This window comes from Mustela putorius, unplaced genomic scaffold (assembly GCF_011764305.1).
Source record: "Mustela putorius furo isolate JIRA1106 unplaced genomic scaffold, ASM1176430v1.1 tig00003834_pilon_pilon_pilon, whole genome shotgun sequence".
Lineage (NCBI taxonomy): Eukaryota > Metazoa > Chordata > Mammalia > Carnivora > Mustelidae > Mustela > Mustela putorius.
The window spans coordinates 80,484,327-80,499,569 of NW_025421987.1; the positions used below are offsets into that span (position 1 = coordinate 80,484,327).

The 15,243-nt window shown below is 41.3% G+C and overlaps 1 pseudogene; it reads left to right on the top strand.

Moving 5' to 3' along the window:
- Window positions 1-11,244: 11,244 nt before the first annotated feature.
- LOC123394324 lies at window positions 11,245-13,128 on the top strand (annotated as a pseudogene).
- Window positions 13,129-15,243: the final 2,115 nt, after the last annotated feature.

Here is a 15,243-nt window from a genome sequence, read left to right on the forward strand (position 1 = left end):
TGTAACATTCTAACTCTTCTGAGCCCTAAGGGTGAACTTTCGGCTATTATTAAGAAGAATGACTCAGGAATAAAAGAGAACTAAATGCCCATTGGATCCTTTCAACATCCGCTTGAAAGGGGGTTCCTACGTCCCCATTGTTCCTTTGCACCAAAGGACTCTGTTGCTTCTCTCAGTAGGTGGTAGTGCTGGAAAGACAGGGTGGAGAGTTGGGTGATGGGAAAGCATTGAACCAGGATTGTATTCAGACTCACTCCTATTTCACTGAAACAGCTTTTTGAGATAAAACAATAACTTAGAGTGCCATTTGAAGGATCACATGCTGTTTTTTTAATAGGCCTCTAAAGGCTATATAAAGCTTTAAAGAGGAATAATTTATTCTGACAATGGAAATATCTTCATGCACATATGCTGTGATTGTGTAATCCTTGACTAAACAAAGAGCTAGATCAACTAGATGATAGACACAGGATAGATGATAGATGACAGAGAGAAAGAAGGGGGAGAAAGAGAACAGGAGAGAGGGTAGGAGGGAGAGATACCTCCAGTATCCCTGCAGGCTGATGGTTTTCCCTGTTTGACAAATGGAGCTTATAAAACAGGTGGAGGCAATCCTGATGACCTAGGGCAACTTCACCTACCAAAACCCAAGTGACGACTTTGAGTATGACCTAAATAACTTCCCAGACTTATTTGGTGCCTAATGCCCAAACTTTTCCACAAATCAATAATCCAAGTACTAAGTCTACCTTATCATTACAATAAATAAGTCCAAAGTAAGGCATCTTTAGAAATCAAGGGTCTGTGTTGCCTATCCCTACCACGAAATCTACTCAGGAGAAAAACTTTCATGTTACAGTGACCTGGCAGAAATTTAATTCTGTCCCACCAACACCCAACAGCTGCAGGAATAAAAGACAACTGACTCTGCACACCTAAAAAACATTAAGCAAGGATTTCCCAAGGGGTAGAAGTCAACATAATTCTCACTTAGACCCTGTAAAGGAAGGCTTTAGAGCACAGAACACCCAGCTTTTCCTGAGAAAACAATGCACACCCAGAGTGATGCACGAAATAATGTTAAAGAAAGGAATAAACAAGGAGAGCACCCCTCTCTTTCTTTCTTTCTCTCACTTACACTAACACAGACAAACACACACACACAGAGACACAGGGCAACAGAGTCTAGATTACCCATATCCAGTACAGCTGGCACAAACCTTGGAAAAGACATGCTCTGAACTGAAGTTTTCCCCCTCAATCTCAGGACATGGGATGAGGTCCAGATCATCTATTTTGTCTTGACAGCCCGTGCCTCTACCCACTAGCCAATGAAGAAAGATGATCTGGAAATAAAAACAATTGCCTAGCCTATATCTAAGAAACCCCATAAGCTTCATAATGCCCACAAGAAGATATCCCTTTGGATGACAACCTTGGACCTAGTCATGTCACTGCTTTTATTGTAATTTGACATATGGTCTCTGGTAAAAGCCAATGAGCTTCTCTCCCAGCCTATTCCCCATCCTTACACTCTAGACCTCTGAAACTTTCACATTTCTTGGAGCTTGGCTGCTCTAAGACCCTGGTCCTGGGTATCCAGCCCTGCCCACTCTTACTCAAGTTTTCCACTTTCCATTTATTGCACTACTTCCACACTCAAAAAAGTTCAAAAGTCAGGGTTGATTTTTCCTAGCTCAAGCTTAATTTCCCTTTCAGGTCTTTCATAAGTGGCATCGTCCCACCTAGTTTGATTTTTCATGATTTGGAAGTTTCTGGTCAGCTACCCTTATTCCTGAAGTTCTGCAAGTGTGTATCCCAGAACAATGTTGAAAAAAATTTTCTCCTGGACTGGTATACCCCAGTTGGAAAACTTGTAGTGGTTCCTCAGTAATGAAAATGATAATTATAAATAAATCACTTTAAAGTAATTGTTTAAATTATGAATTGAGAAGAATAGTTTGGCTATTTAAATGTAAATAGTTTAATTAGTTATAAAAGGATGTTTATTTTTAGACAGTGTAATAACCGCCAGAATGAGTTCACTATTTAAAATGTGTGTTGGAGGAATTAATTTTAAAAATGCAAGTAATCTTTAAGACAGTGGCTATCAAACTTCAGTCAACATCGGAATCTTTTGGAGGCTTAAAATAGAAATTGCTGCCCCACCCTGACCCCCCAGGGTTTCTGAATCAGTAAGTCTCAGAAAGTCTCTGATGGGCATAGAGAATCTCCATTTCTATCAAGTCCCTTTATGATGCTATGCTTCTGGTCTAAGGACGGCATGCGGATATCCACTGACCTAGTGTTAGCTATATACCAGGCCATCTTCAACATTGTTTGCCTATATTACATTATCTCATGCTTACAATAAAAACCTAAGAGGTTGGCATTACTAATATATGCCTTCTACATGGAAGGGCATTAAGTAACTAGCCCAGAGTCACAATGCTAGTGAGGTAGAGAAAGCGTTCCTAACCATGCAGTCAACTTCAGGTCCTACATCCTTCACCAAAATAATTTCTTATGTATTGATTATATGAAGTGTCATTTGAAACAAGCAAATAGATTGTTTCTTTTTGAGACAAAGTCTCTTTTCCTGAGGAATAAGGCAGAGGTGACACTAAAGCCAGCATCAAAGGGGCCAACATTATTCGAATGAAAATAGAACATTTCCTTCCAAAAGAATCATGAGGACTATTCACCAGTGTCTTTCTAAAGAAAAAAATCCCAGCTTCCTTCCAGTCCTAAGCCCTATGGAAGGCAACCAACCCCACATCTTCCAAAGGCTAGTAATGGTTTAGACAGTTATGCTTCAGGAGAAAAAGGCCTTGACCACCCTCCCCCCACCAAAAACAAAAAAAAAACAAAAAAACCTCTGCCATACTGACCTCATCACTCTTCCCCAGGCATCAGTAGTTTCTAAAGCTTCCCAGATGATTCCAGTGCATAGCCAAATTTGATAACCAGACCTCCAAGCACGTGCTAGATCTCCCCACCCTACCTGATGACTTCTCTGGCACTAGAGCTTCTACCAGGTGCATCCTATCAACACTAGCTTGACCACTTCTGCATCCATTGAGCCACGCCGTGGCAGATATCCACCTTCCATGTGCCCCTCTCCAAGAGGTCTAGCCCTGTCTAGGATGTAGTAGGTTCCTAAACTTGAAGTTCTACATACAATTATAAAATTATTTCTGTTTATCATGGGAGACAGGGAAATTGGCAAAGAGAATCAAAGTATTTATTTTGGAAAAACTCTGTGAGTAGTGGAAAGTTCCATTTAATATGAAAACACTAAGTAGATGGCACCCATCCTTGTCTTAACTCATGTTTAATATTTTTATATGATGTGTTTCCTTATGATAGAGCCTGATTCTCTGGTGTGAAGTGAAAATTTAAGACATTCAAAACTATTAGTGCAATGCAAGCAGTTTCATCTATTAATAGTACTTCTCCTGCCTGCATTTTTTTAATGTATGTATCATGTAGATTTTGCACATTTCTAAAAACAATTTGAAGGAATATATAATATAAATATATATATTAATAAAATAGTTCAAATAAAACTACAATCATGATCATTAAAAAGATGAGAGAATAGTCAACTAGGAATTATGAATGAGTGACTTTCCATGACTAAATACTAAAATTAGTTCTGAGTTTGGTGGCAAACATGAAAACATGAAGAAAAATTGGATGACACAAATTTTATTATAGAGAGGAAGAGAAGGAGGAAGAGAGAGAAGAAGGAAAGAAAACAAATTTGGAAAGACAATATTATCCTGGAATTAAATTCTGAGTAAATTAATAAATTAAGTTAAATTATCACACTAATCCTACCCAGGAGACACTTGATCCTATAACAGTCAACAGGGTTTTCAACTTGAGCTTCAACTTCTTTGAAGTGTCACTCATGGCCTATGATCAATATACAAACAAATATCTAAAGCATAAAGAGAGAATAATTAATCAGCTTCCATGTTGCCAACATTAACAAAAATTATAACTTTCAACTACAGTATTTACTATATATGACTATAAATTCATGCAGCCAGTTCAATAAAAATTAGTCTCAGCTCAATGTTCCCAACTATGAACTAGATATATATTTTCCTGGCCTCATTCCTTCACAGACTTTTCACAAAAGACACATTTCTGAAGTATATTGGAGCACTATGAAATTCCTCAGCTCCAGGAACAAAATCCTTAGTTTTAGGATGATCAGTGAATAGAAATCTTTGTTATATTGAATTGAAAATCAGCTCCAATGAAATAATGATTGAAGATTGTTCTTTCTTATAACTGTGAAACATGGACAACTTCAGTATGGTTACTAGCTGGCACGAAATAGTTGCTTAATATGTACTTGTTTTAAAAATGGGGGTGCCTGGGTGGCTCAGTCGGTTAAGCCAATGCCTTTCGCTCAGGTCATGTTCCCAGGATGCTGGGATCAAGTCCCATGTTGGGCTCCTTGCTCAGCAGGGATCCTGCTGCTCTCTTTGCCTCTGCCTACCTCTCTGCCTACTTGTGCTCTCTCTCTCTCTCTACCCCCGACAAATAAATAAGTAAATAAAATCTTAAGGGGTGTCTGGGTGGCTCAGGGGATTGAGCCTCTGCCTTCAGCTCAGGTCCTGATCTCAGGGTCCTGGGATCAAGCCCTACATCAGGCTATTTGCTTGGCAGGGAGCCTGCTTCTCCCTCTCTCTGCCTGCTTCTCTGCCTACTTGTGATCTCTGTGTGTCAAATAAATAATATATATATATATTTATATATGAAGGGCATCTGGATGGCTCAGTTGGTTAAGCTACTGCCTTTGGCTCAGGTCATGATCCCAGAGTCCTGGGATTTAATCCCATTTGGGTCTCCCTATCTCTGTAGGGAACCTGCTTCTCCCTCTGGCATCTGGATGGCTCAGTTGGTTAAGCTACTGCCTTTGGCTCAGGTCATGATCCCAGAGTCCTGGGATTTAATCCCATTTTGGGTCTCCCTATCTCTGTAGGGAACCTGCTTCTCCCTCTCCCTCTGCCTCTCCCCCTGCTTGTGCTCTCTCTCTCTGTCGAATAAATAAAATCTTTAAAAAATGAAAAAATAATAATACAAACAAAATGAAGGTCCCATTGAGTTATTCTAGGTTATGATATCTTGACAAAATATGTAAAAGATACAAAAATGCCTAGACATATGGCTGGATGGCCGAACAGTTCTGTAATTGGCACTTTCAGACCCTGGCTTATATGTCTCAAAGGTTAAAAGCATCTTACTCAAAGCTTACCCATGGCTGTGGATTGTGGATAGCTATAAAGTGGGCTAATGACTCTCTAGTAAAATCCACAGTAGAGTTAGACCATCCCCAAAAATGTGCTCATATATTACATCCTGATAGTGATTTTTTTTTCTTTGTTTTTCCCCAGTATTATTTCTAACTTTCTCCAAAATACAGCTAAATCGTGCTATCATTCTTTTTGATTGTTATGTATTTACAATGATTAAGTGGTATATCTAACTAAGCAAGGCTTAAGAGCCCAGAATCACAAAATTAGAAGAGATATTTTATATAATCTAGTTCTTTTACTACTCAGAGCTGAACTACATCCCATGGAAGCATCTAGTAAAGGGGAACTCATTTTCTCTTGTGCCAATCTATCCCATTTCTGAAAATCTCTGGCTTTCAGAAAATTGTGAAAAGGAGCTAAAATCTATTTCCTTCTACTTCCTGGCCAAATTCACTCAAGTTTCATAAGATTCTAATCATTCATACCTCTAATAACCCCTCAAATATCCAAAGGCAGGTATTAAGTCCCATGATGGTTTTCTCTTCTCAGATTTCAGCACCCCATGAAACTTAGACTGGTTCTCCGATAGCATAGTATAAAGCTTGGTTTCTTGGTTTCTTGGTTTCTTCCTTCTGAATACTCTGAGATTGTTTCTATCCTTCTTAAAACATCATAGCTTTCAATAAATGGTGTTGGAACAACTAGATATCCACATACAAACAAAAATGAATCTAGGCACAGACCTTACATGCTTCACAAAAATTAACTCAAAATCTATCATAAATCTAATTGCAAAACATAATACCATAAAACTTCTAAAAGATAGCATTAAAATAAAATCTGGCTGACTTGGGTATGACAGCAACAACAGTGTGATCCATAAAAGAATAATTAATAACTGGACTTCATAAAAATTGAAAGTTCATGCTCTGCAAAAGACAATATCAAAAGAATGAAAAGACAAGTCATGGATTGGGAGAAAATATTTGCACAAGACCCATCTGACTAAGGACTGTTTTCAAAATACATAAAGAACCCTTAAAACACTACAATAAGAAAATAAACAATCTGGTTTTTAAATGGACAAAAGACCTTAACATATCCTTCACCAAAGAAGATATATGGATGGCAAATAAGCACGTGAAAATGTTCCATATCATATGTCATCAGAGAGATGCAAATTAAAAAACAATGAGATAGGGTTTTGAAGGGGAGGTGGGTGGAGGGTTGGTTGAGTATGGTGGATATTATGGATGGTATGTATTGCATGGAGCACTGGGTGTGGTGCATAAACAATGAATTCTCAAACACTGAAAAGAAATTTTTAAAAATGAGATATAACTATATACCTATTAGATAGCCAAAATCCAGACCATTGACACCACCAAAGGTGTTCAACCAAATGTGGAACAATAGAAACTCTCATACATTGCTGGTGGGAATGCAAAATGGTGCAGTCACTTTGGAAAACAATTTGAAGTTTTCTTACAAAAGTAAATACACTCTTTTTTTTTTTTAGTACTGTACTGTATTTATTGAAAAAAATCTGCTCAAATCCATATTGTTCAAATACAAATAATTTGTACTATACCACAGAATTTTTCCCTCAAATTCCAGAGGTGACATGTAGACCAATCAGAACTTTCATATCAGCCTCATAAATCCTTGTTCTCTATGCTGTGGTCTTCATTATTTTCTTTTTTTTTTTCCGAGTGTTGATACAGTTTATATATATTTTATTTTATTTTATATTTTTTATTTTTTTTAATTTTTCAATTTATTTCTTTTCAGAAAAACAGTATTCATTATTTTTTCACCACACCCAGTGCTCCATGCAATCCGTGCCCTCTATAATACCCACCATCTGGTACCCCAACCTTCCACCCCCCCGCCACTTCAAACCCCTCAGATTGTTTTTCAGAGTCCATAGTCTCTCATGATTCACCTCCCCTTCCAATTTACCCCAACTCCCTTCTCCTCTCTAACACCCCTTGTCCTCCATGATATTTGTTATGCTCCACAAATAAGTGAAACCATATGATAAGTCTCCAAAGGCAAAGGAAACAAAAGCGAAAATAAACTTTTGGGACTTCATCAAAATCAAAAGCTTCTGCACAGCAAAGGAAACAGTCAAAAAAACAAGGAGGCAACCCACGGAATGGGAGAAGATATTTGCAAATAACAGTACAGACAAAAGGTTGATATCCAGGATCTATAATGAACTCCTGAAACTCAACACTCACAAAACAGGCAAACATATCAAAAAATGGGAAGAAGATATGAACAGACACTTCTCCCATCGAGACATACAAATGGCTATCAGACACATGAAAAAATGTTCATCATCATTAGCCCTCAGGGAGATTCAAATTAAAACCACATTGAGATATCACCTTACACCAGTTAGAATGGCCAAAATTAACAAAACAGGAAACAACATGTGTTGGAGAGGATGTGGAGAAAGGGGAACCCTCTTAAACTGTTGATGGGAATGCAAGTTGGTGCAGCCTCTTTGGAGAACAGTGTGGAGATTCCTCAAGAAATTAAAAATAGAACTTCCCTATGACCCTGCAATTGCACCCCTGGGTATTTACCCCAAAGATACAGATATCATGAAAAGAAGGGCCATCTGTACCCCAAAGTTTATAGCAGCAATGGCCACAGTTGCCAAACTGTGGAAAGAACCAAGATGCCCTTCAACGGACGAATGGATAAGGAAGATGTGGTCCATATACACTATGGAGTATTATGCCTCCATCAGAAAGGATGAATACCCAACTTTTGTAGCAACATGGACAGGACTGGAAGAGATTATGCTGAGTGAAATAAGTCAAGCAGAGAGAGTCAATTATCATATGGTTTCACTCATTTGTGGAGCAAAACAAAAGTAAATATACTCTTATACAATTGTACAACTTGATATTCACCCAAAGGAGTTGAAGACTTATGTACACACAAAAACATTCATGTGGACATTTATAGAAGCTTTATTCATAATTTACAAATCTTAAAAGCAACCAAGATGTTCTTCAGTACATGAATGGATAAATAAACTGTCTTACATCCAGACAATGGAGTGCTATTCAGCACTAAAAAAATGTTATGCGGATGTAAAAGCAATCTGCCTACAAAGTCTGCCACCTGATTGATCACCAAGGTTGATTTTGATGATCCAGCTGGGTAGGTGGGTGTCCCCTTTCTCTCTTCCCACCCCAAGTGCATCCCTCCCAAAGCTTCATGCTGTTTCAAGCGGACAACTTTCCTCAATAGAGGAGGACCATTTTTCAGTCAAAGTTATATGAGTAGCTATGCTCCCCTGCTAGAATCTTCAAACAAGCTCTCCTCCCTCAAGAAATGATCTATCCTATTACAAATCTGTAACCATCAAGTCTGCATGGTACTGGCACAAAAAAAGACACATAGATCAATGGAACAGAACAGAGAGCCCAGAAATGGACCATCAACTCTATGGTCAACTAATCAACAAAGCAGGAAGAATGCCCAATGGATAAAAGACAGTCTCTTCAACAAATAATGTTGGGAAAATTCAACAGCCATGTGCAGAAGAATGAAACTTAACCATTTCCTTACACCACACATGAAAATAGACTCAAAATGGATGAAAGATCTCAGAGTGAGACAGGAATCCATCAAAATTCTTGAGGAGAACACAGGTAGCAACCTCTTCAACCTTAGCTGCAGCAACTTCTTCCTAGCTACATCATAAAAGGCAAGGGAAGCAAGGGCAAAAATGAACTGCTGGGACTTCATCAAGATCAAAAGCTGGAAGTTGTGGAGAGCCATTCAGCAGATGCAAGGAGTCACGTAGACGGCAGTGCCTGTAGATTGAGGAATTAAGAATGATTGGTTTAGGAGGATGTGGGTGCGCTCGTGGCTGACGCATGAGCAGCACCAGGAGCCAAGAGAGAAACGCATGATCACCGCTAGAGAACAATAGAGTCCTGTATGGTTACATAAAAGTGCCACGAGGATGCTGCGTGCGCGGCATTGTGATTGGGCGAGGGGGGGGGGTGAACGCGCGTGCATAAATATCGCTGTGTGCTTGGTTTGCGGCGGCCACCATTATTAAAAAAGAAGCTTGCCACTCACCTCGTCTGCGGGTCGTTCTTGCGGGCCGAGAGCGACAACTGGTGCCGAAACCCGGGAGCCCTACCTTTAGACGCAGAACGAGGATCGAGGTAAGAGCAACGATAAGGTAAAGAGTGCACCAATAACTGTCTGTTGACAGGGAAGTTCCCCGTAGACGATCGGACGTTAGGTTGCTTGTGACGTTCTACGGGGACGATAAGGTAAGTTTCCTCGGAATGGGGAACGATCTTGCTCGCTTGGAGGACTCCTTAAAAGATGTCCTCAAGACGAACGGTACCCCCTTAAAGGCAAAAACAGCGAGGGCTTTTTTGAAAGAAGTAGAAGAGATTGCCCCCTGGTTTATAGAAGAAGGGCTCCTAAATGTGCCACAATGGGAAAACCTGGGTGAGGACTTAAAACGCTGCCCCTCTACATCCCCGGGGACTCTAGCTGTGTGGTCCTTGGTGAAGGTATGTTTGCAATCCCCCCGAGGGCCCTTGCAGCGAGCTGTATAACAGGGGGGCAAAGTCCTTGAGCAAATGAAGGAAGAGTCCCGTAAGGGCTCCTCCCGAGATTCTGAATCCGAAAGCGAAAGCTCAGAAGGGATGTCTGAACGCGAGTTACAGGAGCTAGGAAAGATAGAGGCAAGTAATAAGAAAAGGGAATCTCCCGGTCTCCAGACAGACTTGGAGACCGTGAGGCAGCAACTTGAGGAAAAGAAGGCGGAATTGCAAAAGGCATTAGGAGAATTAAGAGTGCAGGGAGAAGTAATGGCGCAGCTGAAAGCAGGGGCGGAAGCCGCAGTTGTGGCGCAGTCGAAATTAAAAACGGAAATTACACCGCTTCCGCATTCTAGCCCCATGGCGCCACCCCATGAGTGGCCCCCGCCTTATAGGCCCAGCTGCGCCAAGACGTGCTATTGTTCGGGCTGTACCGCGGAAAATTGGAGAGAGGTCCTTGGCCCGGGAAAAGGCTTTTTTCCAGTGTTAGAAGATCAGAATCAGCAGAGGTACCACCAGCCACTAGATTTCAAGTTGGTAAAGCAGCTTAAGGAGGCAGTCAGCGCCTATGGACCCCAGGCAGCTTTCACTGTCTCCCTTGTGGAGTCGCTGGGAACACTTTACCTCACTCCTGAGGATTGGGCCAACCTGGCCAGAGCGGTTTTAAGATTACGTAGGCTCTCGATTTGAAACAAATGTTACTTAAGCACATAAGTTACTCACCAATGCCCGTCTGTGTTAGAGCTCCCTTTCTCTTCATAGTTTTTAATGCTTCTACTATTAACAAGTCATCTAGTCTCTCTTGTGAGTCCCAGAATTGTCTGCTATCAGAATGTTGGAATGCCATGGTGGGAGACTCGGCAGTAATAGCCAAGATACCAACGTATATCCCGATGCCAGTACAGGTGAACCTCGACAACCTGCCGGTGCTGCTTCGACATAAACGAGACTTTGGAATAACAGCAGCCATTATTGCAGCTATTGCAGCATCCGTCGCCGCTGCTACTGCTGTTGCAGTGGCGTTGACAACCTCGATACAGACTGCAGCAACACTCAACAATGTCACCGGGAGGGTAGCTGAAGCCCTTGCAACACAAAATCAGATTAATGGACTGTTGGGTGTATACAAAACCTGCCTGGACTCTGTGTCACCCCGGTAGCTTATAATAATTTGTCTCACGCCGCAAATTTACCAAACAGTTGCGAGCCCAAATTGTTATAAACGCCACTAAGGTACCCATTGGCACTGTTCATGATTGGGTTATCATGCTACAACAATTACTCTCGCTCCTCAAAAACTGGGCAGGCATAGGAGTCCTCGTTATATTAATGATTCTGGCTCAAGTGCTCCTACTAAGATGCATCTGTAGAGTTGCGCGATGGCAGCAACGGCTACAGCAACGGGCTTTGGTCTAAGCCATGATGGCTCTGGAGGCTGGCACCTCCCCCCCAAAAAATGGCTTAGCATGCTGGATCGGTAGCCAAAGATGGGTAAGACTGATCCCTCACCATAGCAACCTAAGACAGGGGCTCCTCGGCCAGGGGGAGTACCCGATGACAGGTAAGCATGTGTGCTGAGGATTGGCAACCTAAGACAGGCACGATCCCTGCCATATAAATAATAAAAAAGGGGGAGCTGTGGAGAGCCATTCAGCAGATGCAAGGAGTCACGTAGACGGCAGTGCCTGTAGATTGAGGAATTAAGAATGATTGGTTTAGGAGGATGTGGGTGCGCTCATGGCTGACGCATGAGCAGCACCAGGAGCCAAGAGAGAAACGCATGATCACCGCTAGAGAACAATAGAGTCCTGTATGGTTACATAAAAGTGCCACGAGGACGCTGCGTGCACGGCATTGTGATTGGGCGGGGGGGGGGGGGTGAACGCGCGTGCATAAATATCGCTGTGTGCTTGGTTTGCGGCGGCCGCCATTATTAAAAAAGAAGCTTGCCACTCACCTCGTCTGCGGGTCGTTCTTGCGGGCCGAGAGCGACAGGAATTTGTACTTCCTGTTTTACAAATAACTGAATCCCAAGGTGTTTATATTTGTGTTCAGGGTCCCACAGCATTTGATTGCATCTATAACTCGCATCTAAGGTTCCTAACTTATAATAGTAAAATTTATCCTCATGCTAGGCAGCAAGTCAACTTTCTCAGTGCTTAACTCAGGAATACTTATCCTTTAATCTTCTCCATGAAACATTCCATGGTCAGATATGCTTATATCATATGCTCCTTTTAGATACCTAAACATCCATTGGCTTTGATAAAGAAATCCATTTAACCAATTTAATGCAGTATTTCCTAATTTATTTAACCCTGAAACCTTCCACACTCCAATTAGCACCGGAGCACCCATTAGCATTCTGCAGACCTCCAGGTCATACATTGGGAAAAACGCTTGCCTCCTGACATTTTCACCTATGTACCCTGGTACTATCACTCAGAGCTCTATTTCAAAACTATAAAGGTATGGAACACAAGTACTTGTGAATTTGTGAGGACCTTAAATGGACATAAACGTGGCATTGCCTGTTTGCAGTACCGAGACAGACTGGTCGTGAGTGGCTCATCTGACAACACTATTAGATTATGGGACATAGAATATGGTGCATGTTTACGAGTATTAGAAGGCCATGAGGAACTGGTGCGCTGTATTCGATTCCATAACAAGAGGATAGTCAGTGGGGCCTATGATGGAAAAATTAAAGTGTGGGATCTTGTAGCTGCTCTGGACCCCCGTGCTCCTGCAGGGACACTCTGTCTACGGACCCTTGTGGAGCATTCTGGAAGAGTTTTCTGACTCCAGTTTGATGAATTCCAGATTGTCAGTAGTTCACATGATGACACAATCCTCATCTGGGACTTCCTAAATGATCCAGCTGCCCAAGCTGAACCCCCCCCCCCGCTCCCCTTCTCGAACATACACCTATATCTCCAGATAAATAATCATACAGTGACCTCATATTTGCCCAGGACTCATTAAAAGTTGTGGTATTTAACATATCTGCCAATACCAGGATGAGCAACAACAGTAACAATCAAACTACTACCCACTTCCCCGGACTAGCCGAGGATTGGGGCTCTGAGACTCCTGTTGGGACACAGTTGGTCTGCAGTCGGCCCAGGATGGTCTGCTCAGCACAGCTGACTGCTTCCATGCTGCTATCAGAAGATGTCTTTTATCTTTTGTGAATGATTGGAACTTTTAAACCTCACCTCACCTCCCCTCCTCTCCTCTCTCCACCTGTTTTTCCTCATTTGGTTCCAGACAAAGATGACTTATAAATATATTTAGTGTTTTGCCAGAAAAAAAAAAAAAAACATTAAATCCTCCTCCACTTGATGGACTTTCATATATCTGAATATAGCTCTCGTATTCCTCCAGAGGCTGGCTGCACAGAAACTGAGAGATGGTTTCTCAATGAAGATGGCAATGTAGGTGTAAAGAAAAGAAAAATTAAGGGGGACCTCTAGTGGCTTTGGAAGCACAGACGATCTATAATTCCTTGGATCTTTCCAGCACACCCCGAAAGAGTCACAAAAGATGCTAATAACAAAAAAGAGTCTTCAGTGTCAGCTGGAGGTTCCCCAAAAAGCCCGCTAAAAAACTCAAAAATCCTCCAAGAGAAGGGGGGTATGCTTCCAACAGCAATTTTATCACAATTAATGTGATTAATTGCCTCTGGGGAAAAGAGACAGCACCAGTTAGTTACCTTCTCCTACTCCGAAGACCCGAGCAAAAAGAGAAAGGGAAGAGGAACCCGATTACTAATCAGGTTGGGTCAAACATTTCTAAGGGTTGCTTAATGAAGAGGAATGTTTCAAAGAGTGGCAAAAGGGCTGACTGTAAAAACCTTTCATTCAATATTAATGAAAAGGAACGCTGCATTGCTTGGCATATGTATAGTCTTTCTGAACTAAACAGAAACATGTGTGGAAAAAAAAAAATCTCTGCCAGAGCTTTCTTTTATCTTTGTAGATTTTTGCTCTAGTTGCCTTGAGAAAAGGAATTTCTAAATCCATAGGTAGCTTCACTACTTTTTCAGGAGGTGCCAAACAAGGAGGGGTGGGAGGGGGGACATGAGTTTGATAAATGAAGGGAAGGTTTGGACAGGGAATATGGCTTAGAATTCCAACTGGACACTCTCCAAACCTGTGTAGGGCTTTTACAAAGCTCTTGATGGATTAGTTCTATAGGTAACATAACTCAAAACACTTGAAATAATGCATATGCTAGTAAAATTCTTGAAATAACTTTGCATCTGAAAGCAAGATCCTTTCAATGAAGAGTAACAAGTGCAGGTGAACTGTAAAAATAAAAGACCATTTGGAGTTCTTTTAGACTTTACCCTGCAGAAACCAAATAAAATTAAATACTTAATGAAATCTCAGTCTAAGTCCAACCAATGCAAGCATAAAAATGCCAAGATGGTTTTTAAACTTAATCCTTAACCCTAGGTCACTCACCCAGGGATATTGCTAATAGTGTGACAAGTGAAGCAGAGGAAGGGCAGAATTCTGGGTCACTGAAGCTCATACATACTTAAAGCTACGGTACTGCATCAAATACATTTTAACCCACCATAGGCTCCATTGGCCATAGGAAGGTTTTCAAGTTGAGTAATGCAATGGGTGAGTAGGGAGAAAGCAGTGTATTGGGTTTATACTGTGAACTTTTAATATAAGGACTGACTTTTTTCATATTATGCATTTGGGGCAAAACATAAATATACAGGAACAGAAAAAAAACAAAGCAAGCAAAAAAACCTCATGCACCATCCAAACATCCAAGAGGAAGAAGGAAGGGTTAGGGTAGTCATTACTAATGGCTCATTATATAAAGTTCTCACATTATTCCTCCACCCAAGTTAATGAAACAGCCTCCTCAGCTGGACTTTCTTGCTAAACTTCCAGTTCACTGTAATTGATCATTCACACAACAGCCAGTGTGATCTTCCACACCTGACCATAATCATTTCCGTGCCTGAAGATCTTCATTGGCTTCCTGTTGTCTAGGAGTATAGGACCAACTCACTGCTTTAGCACTGAAGTCCTAATTTTCCTTTGTCATACTTCTCCAGCCTTGACACTTGTCATGCCTCTTCCTTTTCAGACCCCTCCATTCATCCAGTGTTCCATGAGTTGAATGAACTACCATTTTGTCTCATACCTTGCTTTTTCTATCAGTCTCTCTCTTCTTAGATTACCCTCGTTCCAAGTCCTCCTCCGTGAAATCACTCATCAATCCAAGTCCTGCCTAGTGTTATCATTTCTGTGGAGCCTTTCCAGCTTCTCTTGGGCCGCATTAATGGCTTCCTTCCTTATCCCCCTAGGGCACCCTTGCTCTAAATAATACCAGATGGAAATTTTAAAAAG